The sequence below is a fragment of the Centroberyx affinis genome, unplaced genomic scaffold (assembly GCF_046629955.1).
Source record: "Centroberyx affinis isolate AG114_WGS23_722 - 3 ecotype Tasmania unplaced genomic scaffold, CSIRO-AGI_Caff_v1 ptg000199l_1, whole genome shotgun sequence".
Classification (NCBI taxonomy): domain Eukaryota; kingdom Metazoa; phylum Chordata; class Actinopteri; order Beryciformes; family Berycidae; genus Centroberyx; species Centroberyx affinis.
Genome location: NW_027278892.1, coordinates 110,974 through 130,000, shown reverse-complemented (window position 1 = coordinate 130,000; position 19,027 = coordinate 110,974). Strand labels below are relative to the sequence as shown.

The 19,027-nt window shown below is 38.1% G+C and overlaps 1 non-coding gene and 1 pseudogene across 1 annotated transcript; both read left to right on the top strand.

The window, feature by feature from the left end:
* Positions 1-9,678: 9,678 nt before the first annotated feature.
* On the top strand, positions 9,679-9,784 carry LOC139660640 (U6 spliceosomal RNA). The gene has a single exon (XR_011696564.1). It is a non-coding gene; the product is annotated as a U6 spliceosomal RNA (small nuclear RNA).
* A 1,335-nt stretch (positions 9,785-11,119) lies between these two features.
* On the top strand, positions 11,120-11,203 carry LOC139660653 (U6 spliceosomal RNA; annotated as a pseudogene).
* Positions 11,204-19,027: the final 7,824 nt, after the last annotated feature.

The following is a 19,027-nucleotide window of genomic DNA, read 5'->3' as shown; positions in this document are numbered from 1 at the left end:
GGCGGCGCGTCTGGTCTTCAACCGGCCCAAAACAGCACATGTCACTCCGCTATTCATATCCCTCCACTGGCTCCCAGTCGCTGCCCGCATCAAGTTCAAGTCCTTGATGCTCGCCTACAAAACAATAACCAAAACGGCTCCGACCTACCTGAACTCCCTCATTCAGGTCTACGCTCCCTCCCGCTCACTACGCTCTGCCATGGAGCGGCGCCTGGTGCTGCCACCTCAGCAAGGCCCTAAGTCTCTAGCCAGACTCTTCTCTTCTGTGGTTCCCCGGTGGTGGAACGAGTTGCCAAACTCCATTCGATCTGCAGAATCCCTCTCTATCCTTAAGAAAAGGCTAAAGACCCAGCTCTTTAGCGAATACCTCCTTTCATAAAAAAAAAAAAAAAAAAAAATTGATGCACTCTATGCATTACCTCATAGCACTGCCTTGTAGCACTCCCTCGTAGCACCTTTGTCCTGTTGGACCAGAACTTAGCTTGTTGCACTGTCTCGTAGCACCTTTGTCCTGTTGGACCAGAACTTAGCTCTAGAGCACTTACTCTCGTTGTTCTCTCCTATCTAGCTACTTGCTTGTGTTGTATGCAAATCTCATGTGTAAGTCGCTTTGGATAAAAGCGTCTGCCAAATGTGAAATTGTAATTGTAATTGTGCTCGTTATAGCGCCACCATCTGGCTGAGCAGTGTAAAAGTTGTTGCCTCAGTAGGGACTGAGATTTCAAACCTATCTGCCAAGTTTGGTTGCTGCCGGCTTTACGGCTTCTGAGCTACATGTACTTTTAGGAGAGAGTAATAATGAATATAGCCTTTAGCGGCAATCAGCAGGGTGCAAGCAGAACGAGAACACACGTGTCAACTGTCATCACATTCTGTAGATATGGTTTAGACTTTGAACTTTGCAGATTTTCTCAGGACACTGGACCAAGACACAGCACACCAAATGTCAACTGCATAAAGAAAACCATTTGGGAGTTATGAGCATTTGATTACTGTAACGCCACCTACATTTCAAATTTCATGAAATTTGGTATGCTGAGGTGGAATGACGGCGCGACCACATAGGTCAACTTTTGTGAAGATTGCACTTTGTATTTATGGCTCATATCGTGTACAGAAACTGCTTCCTTTACCGGAAAAAAGAATCCCACAATTTTACGGGTTTCATGTGTGAAAGGGACTACTGACATTCTTCCATATTCCGTATTACAGCAGACTCTGGCACATATTACTCTGCCTTGACCAGCCAAAACCCGCCTGGTACAGTCACCGATCTGCTGGACTGAGGAACACAGATACAGGAAAAGGGGAGGGGAAAAGAATAATCTTCTCTGTATCGTTCCAATTTCATGAAAAAAAATCTGGAAGGATACAGCAAATGAGAACGATACAAAAAATTGGAGCAATATAGAAAATGGGAACGATACAAAAATTGGAACAATACAAAAAATGGAACGATACACAAGGCCATGTCTACACATTTTTCATCAAAGTCTGATGGTTCAGAACAGTTGCGCTTGAGTCTCACGTATTGACCAGCAGGGATATTGTTCTTTATATGTGATGGGCGATGGCATGTAACAATGAATTTAACTCCATTTCTTTTCTGTACATTGATGACTGAATGGCTCCAGTGTCACCTTTGGTGATGGTTAGATCCAGAAATGTTAAGTTCTTTGCACTGAAGTGATGAGTATATTTCAGAAAACTTGCATTGATGAGAACATTGATTGATGAGATTGATGGGAACAAAGGTCTATTATCTATCTTGTACCAATTTTATATCATTCCAATTTTTGCTTACTATACCGCCTGGTATCCTCCTCTCTCTAACTAAGACAGATTGGAACGATGCAGAGAAGATTGCTAACTAATTTTCCCTGTACTGTTCCAATTTTTTCATCAAAATGGAACGATACACAGCAGATTGGTAACGGTCTAACCCATTAATCTAATTTTCCCTGTATCGTTCAAATTTTTTTAAATCGTTCCATTTTTTTCAGCAAATTGGAACGATACAGAGAAGATTGCTAACTAATCTTCCCTGTATTGTTCCAATTTTTTTAAATCGTTCCATTTTTTTCAGCAAATTGGAACAATACAGAGAAGATTACTAAATAATTTTCCCTGTATTGTTCCAATTTTTTTGCATCGTTCCATTTTTTTCACCATATTGGAACGAAACAGAAGATTCCTGACGAATTTCCCTGTATCATTCCAATTTTTTCGAATATTCCATTTTTTGCAACAAATTGGAACGATGCAGAGAAGATTGGTAATGGGCTAACCCATAAATCTAATCTTCCTTGTATCTTTCCAATTTTTTAATCAAATTGGAGCGAAACAGAGAAGATTGCTAATGGGCTAACCCATAAATTTATTTTCCCTGAATCGTTCCAATTTCTTTGTATTGTTCCATTTTTATTAGCAAATTGGAACGATACAGAGAAAATTGCTAGATTGGTAATGTGCTAACCCATAAATGTAATTTCCCCTGTGTCGTTACAATTTTTTTACATCATTCCCTTTTTTTCAGCAAATTGGAACGATACAGAGAAGATTGCTAACTAATTTTCCCTGTATCATTCCAATTATTTTGTAACGTTCCATTTTTTTCGGCAAATTGGAACAATACAGAGAAGATTGCTAACTAATTTTACTGTATATCGTTCTAATTTAATGAAAAAAATGGAACGATTCAAAAAAATTGGAACGATACAGAGAAGATTGCTAATGGGCTAACCCAAAAAGTAAATCTTCCCTGTGTCCTTCCAATTTTTTTGTATCGTTCCTTTTTTTTCATTAAATTGGAACGATACAGAGAAGATTGCCAACTAATTTCCCTGTATCGTTCCAATATTTTTAAATCGTTCCATTTTTTTCAGCAAATTGGAACAATACAGAGAAGATTACTAAATAATTTTCCCTGTATCGTTCCAATTTTTTTGTATCGTTCCATTTTTTTCAGCATATTGGAACGAAACAGAAGATTCCTGACTAATTTACCTGTATCATTCCAATTTTTTCGAATCATTCAATTTTTTGCAACAAATTGGAACGATGCAGAGAAGATTGGTAATGGGCTAACCCATAAATCTAATCTTCCTTGTATTTTTCCAATTTTTTAATCAAATTGGAACGAAACAGAGAAGATTGCTAATGGGCTAACCCATAAATGTAATTTTCCCTGTATCGTTCCAATTTCTTTGTATTGTTCCATTTTTATTAGCAAATTGGAACGATACAGAGAAAATTGCTAGATTGGTAATGGGCTAACCCATAAATGTAATTTCCCCTGTGTCGTTACAATTTTTTACATCATTCCCTTTTTTTCAGCAAATTGGAACGATACAGAGAAGATTGCTAACTAATTTTCCCTGTATCGTTCAAACTTTTTTGTATCGTTCCTTTTTTTTCAGCAAATTGGAACAATACAGAGAAGATTGCTAACTAATTTTACTGTATATCATTCTAATTTAATGAAAAAAATGGAACGATTCAAAAAAATTGGAACGATACAGAGAAGATTGCTAATGGGCTAACCCAAAAAGTGAATCTTCCCTGTGTCGTTCCATTTTTTCCATCAAATTGGAACAAGCAGATTGGCAATAGGCTAACCCATGAATGTAAGTTTCCCTGTGTCCTTCCAATTTTTTTGTATCGTTCCTTTTTTTTCATTAAATTGGAACGATTCAGAGAAGATTGCCAAATTGGAACGATACAGAGAAGATTGCTAACTAATTTTCCCTGTATCATTCCAATTATTTTGTAACGTTCCATTTTTTTCGGCAAATTGGAACAATACAGAGAAGATTGCTAACTAATTTTACTGTATATCGTTCTAATTTAATGAAAAAAATGGAACGATTCAAAAAAATTGGAACGATACAGAGAAGATTGCTAATGGGCTAACCCAAAAAGTAAATCTTCCCTGTGTCCTTCCAATTTTTTTGAATCGTTCCTTTTTTTTCATTAAATTGGAACGATACAGAGAAGATTGCCAACTAATTTCCCTGTATCGTTCCAATATTTTTAAATCGTTCCATTTTTTTCAGCAAATTGGAACAATACAGAGAAGATTATTAAATAATTTTCCCTGTATCGTTCCAATTTTTTTGAATCGTTCCATTTTTTTCAGCATATTGGAACGAAACAGAAGATTCCTGACTAATTTACCTGTATCATTCCAATTTTTTTGAATCATTCAATTTTTTGCAACAAATTGGAACGATGCAGAGAAGATTGGTAATGGGCTAACCCATAAATCTAATCTTCCTTGTATTTTTCCAATTTTTTAATCAAATTGGAATGAAACAGAGAAGATTGCTAATGGGCTAACCCATAAATGTAATTTTCCCTGTATCGTTCCAATTTCTTTGTATTGTTCCATTTTTATTAGCAAATTGGAACGATACAGAGAAAATTGCTAGATTGGTAATGGGCTAACCCATAAATGTAATTTCCCCTGTGTCGTTACAATTTTTTGACATCATTCCCTTTTTTTCAGCAAATTGGAACGATACAGAGAAGATTGCTAACTAATTTTCCCTGTATCGTTCAAACTTTTTTGTATCGTTCCTTTTTTTTCAGCAAATTGGAACGATACAGAGAAGATTGCTAACTAATTTTCCCTGTATCATTCCAATTATTTTGTAACGTTCCATTTTTTTCAGCAAATTGGAACAATACAGAGAAGATTGCTAACTAATTTTACTGTATATCGTTCTAATTTAATGAAAAAAATGGAACGATTCAAAAAAATTGGAACGATACAGAGAAGATTGCTAATGGGCTAACCCAAAAAGTGAATCTTCCCTGTGTCGTTCCATTTTTTCCATCAAATTGGAACAAGCAGATTGGCAATAGGCTAACCCATGAATGTAAGTTTCCCTGTGTCCTTCCAATTTTTTTGTATCGTTCCTTTTTTTTCATTAAATTGGAACGATACAGAGAAGATTGCCACCTAATTTTCCCTGTATCGTTCCAATATTTTTGAATCGTTCCATTTTTTTCAGCAAATTGGAATGATACAGAGAAGATTGCCAACTAATTTTCCCTGTATCATTCAAATTTTTTTATCAAGTTACAGAGCAGATTGGTAATGGGCTAACCCATAAATGTAATTTTCCCTGTTTCATTCCAATTTTTTTGTAGCGTTCCATTTTTTTCATCAAATTGGAATGATGCAGAGAAGATTGCTAATGGGCTAACCCATAAAGCTAATCTTCCCTGTGTCGTTACAATTTTTCAATAAATTGGAACGATACAGAGCAGATTGGTAATGGGCTAACCCATAAAGCTAATCTTCCCTTTATCGTTCCAATTTTTTGGTATAGTTCCAATTTTTTTGCATCGTACTAATTTTTTTGAATTTGCTGAATAAATTGGAACGATTAAAAAAAATTGGAATGATAAAGGGAAGATTAGATTCATGGGTTAGCTCAGAGAAGATTGCTAAATGGCTAACCCCTAAATCAAATTTTCCCTATATTGTTCCAATTTGATGAAAAAAATGGAACGATACAGGGAAAATTTTATGTATGGGTTAGCCAAATAGCAATCTTCTCTGTATCGTTCCAATTTGATGAATAAATGGAACGATGCAAAAAAATTGTAACGATACAGGGAAGATTAGCTTTATGGGTTAGCCCATTAGCAATCTTCTCTGTATCATTCCAATTTTTGTCTTTTTTTCCCTTCTACTCACTACAACAGATCCGTTACTACTACTATTATTATTATTACTAGTCTACTACTGCTACTACCTTTACTGCTAAAACTACTGTTAGTTCTACTTCTAATACTGCTGCTGCTACTATTACTTTGACAACTACCAGTTACAACCTAGTACCACCCCAGTAACCATTTCAGTATTAGGTATTGTTATATTTACTGCTAGCCTGTACATTGCCAGCAGTGAATGTACTTCCTAGTTTAGAAGCTTGTAGCAGCTGTTGTATCAGCGCCTCATAGTGTTTGTTTTTTCTCCTAGTAATGGATTTAAAGCTGAGCTCCAGACAGCCAAAGCTCCAGGCCGGCGGTGGTGAGGGGGAGCTGGCTGCCGTCAGAGAAAGGAGGAGACCAGGCGGTATAACAAGCAAAAATTGGAATGATATAAAATTGGAACAATGTTGCATTTTTTTGTATTGTTCCATTTTCTGTATCTCTGTATTGTTCCAATTATTGTATGGTTCCAATTTTCTGTATGGTTCAGATTTTTGTTTTGTTCCAATTTTCTGTAGCGTTCCAATTTTCTGTAGCATTCCAATTTTCTGTATCAAATTTTTTTGTATGGTTAGAATTTTTCGTCAAATTGGAACTATACAGAGAAGATTAGCATTCATCGGCTAACCCATGCTAATCTTCTCTGCATCGTTCCAATCTGTCTTAGTTAGAGAGAGGAGGATACCAGGCGGTATAGTAAGCAAAAATTGGAATGATATAAAATTGGTACAAGATAGATAATAGACCTTTGTTCCCATCAATCTCATCAATCAATGTTCTCATCAATGCAAGTTTTCTGAAATATACTCATCACTTCAGTGCAAAGAACTTAACATTTCTGGATCTAACCATCACCAAAGGTGACACTAGAGCCATTCAGTCATCAATGTACAGAAAAGAAATGGAGTTAAATTCATTGTTACATGCCATCGCCCATCACATATAAAGAACAATATCCCTGCTGGTCAATACGTGAGACTCAAGCGCAACTGTTCTGAACCATCAGACTTTGATGAAAAATGTGTAGACATGGCCTTGTGTATCGTTCCATTTTTTGTATTGTTCCAATTTTTGTATCGTTCCCATTTTCTATATTGCTCCAATTTTTTGTATCGTTCTCATTTGCTGTATCCTTCCAGATTTTTTTTCATGAAATTGGAACGATACAGAGAAGATTATTCTTTTCCCCTCCCCTTTTCCTGTATCTGTGTTCCTCAGTCCAGCAGATCGGTGACTGTACCAGGCGGGTTTTGGCTGGTCAAGGCAGAGTAATATGTGCCAGAGTCTGCTGTAATACGGAATATGGAAGAATGTCAGTAGTCCCTTTCACACATGAAACCCGTAAAATTGTGGGATTCTTTTTTCCGGTAAAGGAAGCAGTTTCTGTACACGATATGAGCCATAAATACAAAGTGCAATCTTCACAAAAGTTGACCTATGTGGTCGCGCCGTCATTCCACCTCAGCATACCAAATTTCATGAAATTTGAAATGTAGGTGGCGTTACAGTAATCAAATGCTCATAACTCCCAAATGGTTTTCTTTATGCAGTTGACATTTGGTGTGCTGTGTCTTGGTCCAGTGTCCTGAGAAAATCTGCAAAGTTCAAAGTCTAAACCATATCTACAGAATGTGATGACAGTTGACACGTGTGTTCTCGTTCTGCTTGCACCCTGCTGATTGCCGCTAACGGCTATATTCATTATTACTCTCTCCTAAAAGTACATGTAGCTCAGAAGCCGTAAAGCCGGCAGCAACCAAACTTGGCAGATAGGTTTGAAATCTCAGTCCCTACTGAGGCAACAACTTTTACACTGCTCAGCCAGATGGTGGCGCTATAACGAGCACAATTACAATTTCACATTTGGCAGACGCTTTTATCCAAAGCGACTTACACATGAGATTTGCATACAACACAAGCAAGTTTCTAGATAGGAGAGAACAATTACAATTACAATTTCACATTTGGCAGACGCTTTTATCCAAAGCGACTTACACATGAGATTTGCATACAACACAAGCAAGTTTCTAGATAGGAGAGAACAACGAGAGTAAGTGCTCTAGAGCTAAGTTCTGGTCCAACAGGACAAAGGTGCTACGAGACAGTGCAACAAGCTAAGTTCTGGTCCAACAGGACAAAGGTGCTACGAGACAGTGCAACAAGCTAAGTTCTGGTCCAACAGGACATAGGTGCTACGAGGGAGTGCTACAAGGCAGTGCTATGAGGTAATGCATAGAGTGCATCAATTTTTTTTTTTTTTTTTTTTTATGAAAGGAGGTATTCGCTAAAGAGCTGGGTCTTTAGCCTTTTCTTAAGGATAGAGAGGGATTCTGCAGATCGAATGGAGTTTGGCAACTCGTTCCACCACCGGGGAACCACAGAAGAGAAGAGTCTGGCTAGAGACTTAGGGCCTTGCTGAGGTGGCAGCACCAGGCGCCGCTCCATGGCAGAGCGTAGTGAGCGGGAGGGAGCGTAGACCTGAATGAGGGAGTTCAGGTAGGTCGGAGCCGTTTTGGTTATTGTTTTGTAGGCGAGCATCAAGGACTTGAACTTGATGCGGGCAGCGACTGGGAGCCAGTGGAGGGATATGAATAGCGGAGTGACATGTGCTCTTTTGGGCTGGTTGAAGACCAGACGCGCCGCCGCATTCTGGATCATCTGCAGAGGTTTGAAAGTGCAGGCCGGGAGCCTTGCCAGTAAGGAGTTGCAGTAGTCAAGGCGTGATATTACAAGAGCCTGTCCCAGGAGTTGTGCTGTATGCTCAGACAGGTAGGGTCTGATTTTCCTGATATTGTATAGAGCAAATCGGCATGACCGAGCAACAGAAGCCACATGCTCCTTGAAGGTTAGCTGGTCATCAATCATGACACCCAAGTTTCTGGCAGACTTTGTGGGTATGAGCTCAGTTGATTCGAGCTGGATACTGATTTGTTGTTGCAACTTTACGTTTTGGCCTGTAACGTCTGAAACAATTGACTTAGAATTGAAATTCTTATTGGATTGGATTTTTCGCCATATAGAATTTTCTGAAAAACCTACTTTTGCAAACTTAATACAGCAAGTGTTTGCATATTACTATTTTCTCTCTCTCTCTCTCTCTCTCCCTCCTGCAGTCAGATGCTACAACAGCACCTCTGCTGGCAGGTTTGTGGAATTGCAAGAGATTTTTGAATAAAAACAAGCCAAGAAGACGGTTTTACTTCCTCCTACAAACCACCACAGCTGAAAATAGATGTGAACATGAAAGAACACTGTAATTTAGCCCAGTTTACCCCCACCAACACACACAATGTGGATAATGCCAGTTTGAACTCTACAACAGAAACCAGGACAGGACAGCGGACAGGATAAACAGGTTTAAAAGCCAAAAGCAGCATTTCCATTGTATTCAGCTGGCGGCTCATGGTAAATTTCAAGCTTGTGCGATGATATATTGTGGTTTAGTCCTTTGAACCAAGCTTGTCTCGTCTTCGAGAACACAGAGCAGGAAGGAACGACGCGACCACATGTTCGTCTCTCCCTCTCCCTTTGTCTCTCTCTCTCGCTCTCGCTCTCTCTCTTTGTGTGTTATCTCGCCCTCACAGAGGCGACAGCAGGCATGAATGGTGATCGGTGGGGGGTAGTTGGGGGATTTGAGTCCCTCCAGGAGGAATGTGGGAGGAGTGGAAGTGGGAATTTGATCCTTTTGTTGACTGCAGCCCACCAATCCTCAGCGCCTGACGTAACGGCTGCTTTGCATAGATGTCCCATCATGCCTTTCAGCCCCTACCAGAGCAGTTTGGACCTAAACCGGGTCAAACTTGGTGCAGTTCTCTCATCAGAACCAGCCTTCCTATGATGCAGTACTCTATTTTATGTCTGTAAAGCCAAATGGGCTTCAAGAAGCTGAAACCATATTTATGAAGAGTACCTGGCTCTCACCCTATATATATCCCAGAGTTCCTTGGTACAATTGTGTTACTCCGGTAGCACATATACTAAAATTGGAACGATACAGAGAAGATTAGCATGGCCCCTGCGCAAGGATGACACGCAAATTCGTGAAGCGTTCCTTATTTATGCCTCATTTTGCCGTTAAAATTATCTTTTTAGCTTCAAAAATGGTTGAGATATGACTTTTTCAAGTTTTTCCATGTTGTTTTGGGTTGTTGAGGAAATGGCGCCCCTAGTGGCGGCTTACAGGCCTTATTAGACCTGCTAAGGACAGAAAATGTCTCTTCCAGAAAGACCCATTCCTCTGGATTAAACTGTTTATTAGCATTACTATTATTATTTTCAAGGGAATGCAGCAAGAATCTTCGCCAAAATGCAGAATTTCCGAGTGTCAGTCAATGCAGCATGAATCTCCCACCTCGGTAACAAAATAAAATACATTTTATCAAGAGAATGCAGGAATACTGTAAGAATCTCCGCCAAAGTGCCGAATTTCCGAGTGTCACTGAATGCAGCACACATCTCCCATGTCTGCAACAACAAAACCAAAGAGATTTTCAAGAGAATGCAGGAATACTGTAAGAATCTCCGCCAAAGTCCCGAATTTCCGAGTGTCACTGAATGCAGCATGAATCTACCATGTTGGTAACAAAACCAAAGAGATTTTCAAGAGAATGCAGGAATACTGTAAGAATCTCCGCCAAAGTCCCGAATTTCCGAGTGTCACTGAATGCAGCATGAATCTACCGTGTTGGTAACAAAACCAAAGAGATTTTCAAGAGAATGCAGGAATACTGTAAGAATCTCCGCCAAAGTCCCGAATTTCCGAGTGTCACTGAACGCAGCACACATCTCCCATGTCTGCAACAACAAAACCCAAATTTCCAAGAGAATGCAGCAATGCTGTAAGAATCTCCGAGTGTCACTGAATGCAGCATGAATCTACCTTGTTGGTAACAAAACCAAAGAGATTTTCAAGAGAATGCAGGAATACTGTAAGAATCTCCGCCAAAGTCCCGAATTTCCGAGTGTCACTGAATGCAGCATGAATCTATCATGTTGGTAACAAAACAAAAGTAAGACAAAAATTGGAACGATACAGAGAAGATTAGCATGGTTTAGCCCATGAGAGTTAATCTTCTCTGTATCGTTCCAATTTGATGAAAAACTGGGAATGATACAGAAAATTGGAACGATACATAAAAAGCCTCTGATCTAGGAAACATTCACTGCTGAAAATGGACAGGCTAGCAGTAAATATCAGAATACCTGGGTGGTACTAGGTGGTAACTGGTAGTTGTCAAATAGTAGCAGCAGCAGTATTAGAAGTAGAACCTGAAGTAGTTTTAGCAGTAAAAGTAGTAGCAGTAGCAGTAGTAGTAGGCTAGCAGTAACAACAATAGTAGTAACGGATCTGCTGTACTGAGGAGCAAAGATACAGAAATAGAACAGAAGCAAAAAAAACGAAGACAAAAATTGGAATGATACAGAGAAGATTAGCATGCGCAAGGATGACACACAAATCCGTTAAGTGTTCCTTATTTATGCCTCATTTTGCCGCTAAAATCATCTTTTTAGCTTAAAAAATGGTCGAGATATGACTTTTTTTTTTTAAAGTTTTTCCATGTTGTTTTGGGTTGTTGAGGAAATGGCGCCCCTAGCGGCGGCTTACAGGCCTTATTAGACCTGCTAAGGACAGAAAATGTCTCTTCCAGAAAGCCTCATCCCTCTGGATTAAACTGTTTATTAGCATTATTATTATTATTTTCAAGGGAATGCAGCAAGAATCTTCGCCAAAATGCATGAGTGTCACTGAATGCAGCACACGTCTCTCATGTCAACAAAACCCAAATTTCCGAGAGAATGCAGCAATGCTGTAAGACTCTCCGCCAAAATGCCGAATATCCGAGTTTCACCGAATGCAGCGTGATTCTCTCCTTATTAGGATATTGTGCAGGTTTGTGACCGGAGTTCAGCATGAGGACTGGTTCTGTCGGCTCGCATCGAAGCTGCAGAGACCGTTACTGAGAGCGGACCTGAATACAGAGAAACAGGCTTTGACCTGAGGATTTGCAGGATTGTGTGATATTTGTTAAATATTGTGCATTGTAAAAATAAGTTAAGCGTTCCTGTTGAAACTATTCCGTCACTATAGATTAGTCTTCCCTGTGTCGTTCCATTTTTTTCATCACATTGGAATGATACAGAGCAGATTGGCAAGAGGCTAATCCATAAATCTAATCTTCCCTGTGTCGTTCCAATTTGTTTTTAATTGTTACATTTTTTACATCACCTTGGAACGATACAGAGAAGATTGGTAATGGGCTAACCCATAAAATTAATCTTTCCTGTATCGTTCCAATATTTTTTGTTTCGTTCCATTTTTTTCATTAAATTAGAACGATACAGGGCAGATTGCTAATTGGCTAATCCATGAAGTAAATCTTCCCTGTGTCGTTCCAATTTTTTTGTATCGTTCCATTTTTTCCATCACCTTGGAACGATACAGAGAAGATTGGTAATGGGTAAACCCAAAAAACGAATCGACCCTGCATCGTTCCAATTTTTTTTTTCCCGTTCCATTTTTTTCATTAAATTAGAACGATACAGAGAAAATTGGTAATGGGCTAACCCATTAATCTAATCTTTCCTGAATCGGTCCAATTTTTTTGTATCGTTCCATTTTTTTCATCACCTTGGAACGATACAAAGAAGATTGGTAATAGGCTAACCCATAAATCTAATCTTCCCTGTATCATTCCATTGTTTTCATCAAATTGGAACGATCCAGAGCAGATTGGTAATGGGCTAACCCATGAATCTAATCTTCCCTATATCATTCCAATTGTTTTGTACCGTTCCATTTTTTCATTAAATTGGAACGATACAGAGAAGATTGCTAATGGGCTAACCCATAAAGTAAATCTTCCCTGTGTCGTTCCATTTTCTTTTAATCGTTCCATTTTATTCATCACTTTCCAGTTTTTTGAATCGTTCCAATTTTTATTCAATCGTTCCATTTTTTTCATCACCTTGGAACGATACAGAGCAGATTGGTAATGGGCTAACCCATGAATCTAATCTTCCCCGTATCGTTCCAATTTTTTTACCGTTCCATTTTTTCATTAAATTGGAACGATACAGAGAAGATTGCTAATGGGCTAACCCATAAAGTAAATCTTTCCTGTATCGTTCCAATTTTTTTTGATCGTTCCATTTTTTCCATTAAATTAGAACGATACAGAGCAGATTGGTAATGGGCTAACCCATAAATCTAATCTTTACAATTCTTTTGTATCGTTCCATTTTTTTCATCAATCTGGAACGATACAGAGAAGATTGGTAATGGGTAAACCCAAAAAACAAATCGTCCCTGTATCGTTACAATTATTTTTGTTTCGTTACATTTTTTTCATTAAATTAGAACGAAACAGAGAAGATTGCTAATGGGCTAACCCATAAATCGAATCTTCCTTGTACCGTTCCATTTTTTTCATTAAATTAGAACGATACAGAGAAGATTGCTAATGGGCTAACCCATAAAGTAAATGTTCCCTGTGTCGTTCCAATTTTTTGTATCGTTCCATTTTTTTAATTAAATTGGAAAGATACAGAGAAGATTGCTAATGGGCTAACCCATGAATCTAATCTTCCCCATATCGTTCCAATTTTTTTGTACCATTCCATTTTTTTATTAAATTGGAACGATACAGAGCAGATTGCTAATGGGCTAACCATAAAGTAAATCTTCCCTGTGTCGTTCCAATTTTTTTTTGTATCGTTCCATTTTTTTCATCAACTTGGAATGATACAGAGAAGATTGCTAATGGGCTAACCCATAAAGTAAATCTTCCCTGTGTCGTTCCAATTTTTTGTATCGTTCCATTTTTTTCATTAAATTGGAACGATACAGACAAGACTGGTAATGGGCTAACCCATAAAGTAAATCTTCCCTGTGTCGTTCCATTTTTTTGAATAATTTCATTTTTTTCCATCGCCTTGGAACAATACAGGGAAGATTGGTAATGGGCTAACCCATAAATCTAATCCCCCCGTATCTTTCCAATTTTTTTGTACCGGTCCATTTTTTCATTAAATTGGAACGATACAGAGCAGATTGCTAATCGGCTAACCCATAAAGTAAATCTTTCCTGTATTGTTCCAATTTTTTTACCGTTCAATTTTTTTCATCACCTTGGAACGATACAGAAAAGATTGGTAATGGGCTAACCCATAAATCGAATCTTCCTTGTATCGTTCCAATTTTTTCATCAAATTGGAACGACACAGCAGATTGGTAATGGGCTAACCCATTAATCTAATATTCCCTGTTTCTTTCCAATTTTTCCATATCGTTCCAATTTTTTTAACCGTTCCATTTTTTTCATTAAATTGGAACAATACAGAGAAGATTGCTAATGGGCTAACCCAGGAAGTAAATCTTCCCTGTGTCATTCCAATTTTTTTGAATCGTTCCATTTTTTTCATCACATTGGAACGATACAGAGAAGATTGGTAATGGGCTAACCCATAAATGTAATTTTCCCTCTGTCGTTCCAAGTTTTTTTTTAATTGTTTTATTTTTTTCATCACATTGGAATGATACAGAGCAGATTGGCAATAGGCTAACCCATTAATCTAATCTTCCCTGTGTCGTTCCAATTTTTTTGTATCGTTCCAATTTTTTTGTACCATTCCATTTTTTTCATTAAACTGGAATGATACAGAGAAGATTGCTAATGGGCTAACCCATGAATCTAATCTTCCCTGTATCGTTCCAATTTTTATTTAATCGTTCCATTTTTTTCATCACCTTGGAACGATACAGAGAAGATTGCTAATGGGCTAACCATAAAGGAAATCTTCCCTGTGTCGTTCCAATTTTTTTTTGCATCGTTCCATTTTTTTCATCAACTTGGAATGATACAGAGGAGATTGGTAATGGGCTAAGTCATAAATGTAATTTTCCCTGTGTCGTTCCAACTTTTTTTTAATCGTTCCATTTTTTTCATCACATTGGAACGATACAGAGAAGATTGGTAATGGGCTAACCCATAAATGTAATTTTCCCTCTGTCGTTCCAAGTTTTTTTTTAATCGTTCCATTTTTTTCATCACATTAGAACGATACAGAGAAGATTGGTAATTGGCTAACTCATAAATGTAATCTTCCCTGTATCGTTCAGAGAAGATTAGCATGGGTTAGCCCATGAGAGTTAATCTTCTCTGTATCGTTCCAATTTGATGAAAAAATGGGAATGATACAGACAATTGGAACGATACAAAATTTTTTAACAATACAGAGAATTGGAACAATACATAAAAAGCCTCTGATCTAGCAAACATTCACTGCTGAAAATGGACAGGCTAGCAGTAAATATCAGAATACCTGGGTAAATCTTCTCTCCGTATTGGGATATTGTGCAGGTTTGTGACCGGAGTTCAGCATGAGGATTGGCTCTGTCGGCTCGTATCGAAGCTGCAGAGATATGAAGGTACTATCGTTTCTTTATCCTGTAATCAAACAGAATAGGTTTGAGAGCAAAACTTTCCACACTACAATCAAAAAATAGATTTGAGAGCAATAGTATTGACACTGCAATCAAAAAATGTTTTATTGCAAGTAAAATAAATTTGTGATTAAAAAATCATATTGTGCTTATATTAAGGTGCATAACATTGTAATGTGATCATACAGAGCAAAGCATAAATGTTATTAACAATTGTTTCCGGTCATGCACAAGCTGTACAATACTGCAGAACAATACTGGAAAACAAGTAATATTTTATCTCTTATTTCCCACAATGAAAACACCGTGACCAAATGTACGTATATATGAATTTGAAGAAATAAGCCAATAGCCTACCTGGGCCTGTGATCTGCCAGGTTGGTTTTCCATGCTGCCATGAAGACAAGGGAAAGTATTATCATTGAGTGGAAAAGGCCATAATACCTCACGTTAGCTATGTATTTAAGCCATTGCCAACAGCACGCCGTTGTTGAATAGCCTAATAATCTAATGTCACGTCGATCAGTAGGCCTAATTGTTATTTCTTTGTAGGCCTATTATTGGTAGTTTTTCTGATGACAGATTATTATTTTTTAATATTTTTTATTATTATTTTAAATGTTATTTGTTCACTTTTATTTAGTGAGTTGTCATGTCGTTTGTCATGTACAACGTTCATAATAAACGGCGCAAAGTGCCACAGTTATTGAAGAATATTAACAGTTTCAAATGGCTCTTAAACACATGCAATATTTTTTCAGACAACGTTTCAACCTTATAAATTAAATTGTTAATTTTGGACTGTTTTCTGAGTGTTTTCTTACTTTTAGACTAGTCGACTAGTCTACATTTCAATTTTCGTTTAATCGACAGGGAAATTAGTCGTTAGGAACATCCCTAGTCACTACACATTCCCATACTTATAAAGCTAAGCTAAGCTGGCTACAGGCTGATAAAATAATACAGCACATCACAAATATAACATAAACTAACGTTAGATCGTTGAACACAAATAGTCCTGTTAACTAGTAGCTACCTGCACAACGTCATGCAGGCTGATAGGCAGCCTGGGCACGTAACGTACCTATGACGAGCGAGTGACTAGCTAATTGAGCTAAGCTAGCAGCTACAGGCTGACAAAATAATATGTAACGTTATTTTTTAACCCATTACAATATACCAGATCGTTAAACATAAGCAATCTACATGCACCAGTTCAAACATAACACTCTTGCTATTACTAAGACGGAAGTTATGTACCTGCGCATTGATTTTCTGTCTTCTCCACGGACTTCAAGCTCCCTCACTTGTTTCCTGACAGTGGATGTTGCCAAGCTGTCACTCCGATCCAGACTGGCCAATAGAGACGTGTCTTACGTCTTTCAGCGTAGGTCCCGCCCACGAGATTCAGCTCAACAGCAAGCAAAACTTTTGGGTTTGCAAACAAAACTTTTGGATTTACAAGCAAAACTTTTGCATTCGCAAGCAAAACTTTTGGATTTGCAAGCAAAACATTTGGATTTACAAACAAAACTTTTGGATTCACATTAATACATTTTTAGTCACAAATTTATTTTACTTGCAATAAAATTTTTTGATTGCAGTGTCAATACTTTTGCTCTCAAATCTATTTTTTGATTGCAGTGTGGAAAGTTTTGCTCTCAAATTTATTTTTTGATTGCAGTGTGGAAAGTTTTGCTCTCAAACCTATTCTGTTTGATTGCAGGATAAAGAAACAATAGTACCTTCATACAGAGACCGTTACTGAGAGCGGACCTGAATACAGAGAAACAGGCTTTGACTTGAGGATTTGCAGGATTGTGTGATATTTGTTAAATATTGTGCATTGTAAAAATAAGTTAAGCGTTCCTGCTGAAGCTATTCCGTCATTATAGATTATTTTTATGACTTCAAACCTTTGACGAATTGTATTTCAAGACTTTTAAATGTTATAACAATTGTAGGCTACTTTCTGTAATGTTGAACAAGAACTTCCAGCCAGATTTTTACAGTTGCGCATCCAATATTGGAGACAAAACATCACATACTTAATCAAGGAAAGGGAAATAGTTTACCTCATGCTGAATGCAGGCTAACATGTGGAGCCTTGGCCCCGCCAGTACAGCGCTGATCTGGTTAGGTTGCGCAATCATCACATTCAGGTGTGGAGACAAATTACTATGAAAACAAACCCCTTCATTTCTCCGTTACAAAAACATTACTTATCCAATAAAAACAACAAAGCTTTAAAAAAGTAAAGTTAGCACCTTTTGTGAAGGTTTACAGGTTATTAATGAGTCATTAACGGAAAGTTCCTGTCTCCCTGAATTTAACCTTAAATTAGTAACCATTAATAATTAATAACGCCCTTGATTATTTTTAAGAGGATTTTTGCATGGATTAAGGGGTGAATTAATGTAGCCTAAATGAATGAAAATGTAAGGTTATTTTAAGGGATTTCTGCTTCCTAGATGGAGGCTTCATTAGCGCTATAAGGCAGGAAAAGACAGGTTTAGTCTGCCGGAAGAGAGAGAAGAAGAGGCGCAGGCTCCCTGCAACTGTCCTACAACTTTCAGCTGCGACTGCACTCTTTCACACCTTCAATTAGTCACCTGGCTCTTCGTTGAATCAGGTGTGCAGGAGTAGTCCTGGAGCTGGACTGCAGGACAGGAGGCGTTTGAGGACCGGGTCGAAAAACTCCACCCAGGACCGGACAGGCAGGGACTCAGCTGCTGCCTCAGTGGCTCCAGGCCGGGCACCGCTCGGTTCTTAATGCCGATGTTTCTACGGTTTGTGGACAAAACGGACAGTGCAGACTACATTAACTTTGGCCTACAGCTTGGTACATGTAGGCTATCAGCTACAGACCGGACAGTATAGGATTAGATGTGACAAATATAGAAAACCCTAACCCTTTGCCTACCTTGCAATTAATAAATGAATGAATTAATATCCACAGCACATAACGTTCAGACAATATTGAGAACAACTCTGATGCAAAGTATAATCTCCACTTACTTGCACATTACCTGGTTGAAAGTGTAAATTACAATAAAGAGGCTACCTGTTTGAAATCTATTTTTAGATTTGATTTTTTAAGTTGTTGTCAGCTCCTTTTCTTGCCACTGCCAGACGCCCGGGAAGTCATTAAAAATAATATTTAATATTTCAGTTTGGTGACATTAGATAGCACAAGAGTCCAAATATTATGGGCTTACAACCACTTTAAAATTGAGCAGAATTAAATGAGCCACACTCTTTAGTGAATAAAAGTCTTCTTATATATTTATATTCTCTGCCAGGCTTCCTCCGTCAGTTCAGCCGCTCTGCCACTTTTGGGTTTTCTGGATAATATTGTTTTTTCTTCCGGTGACAAAAGTGTAATTTGCTAAACTGAAACCACAAAAAAATCGCAGCAATATACAGGTTACAGTATGAGAATTAAAAAAGGTGTTGCTTTGGTCAATTTCAATATGTTACGTCATCTCGCAAAGGTATCCTCGCCTCGTGTCCATATAAGGAGTGTGATCCTGTTTTTGGCGTGCGATTCATCTCCCCTTTGTAGCAGAGCGGGAGCGCGCAGTTCTCCAAGATGATTTAATGCGGGATTGACTAATCAAATCCAAATCGACGTTCGTGAAACGGACAAAGCCTGAGCTCAACTGATAAGATCATTCGATACTGCACGCGTCCAATTATCCTGGATTGTTTAAACCACTTAGTGAAACGGGACCCAGGATCTCTCGGCTAACTCCGATGTAAACAAGAAGCACGTGTTTTTTTGGGTTTTTTTTTTTAAGTTTGTGAGACGTTGGCAACCAGCCAGTGTGGGCAGATTTGTGAGATGCTGTATTAGTATTA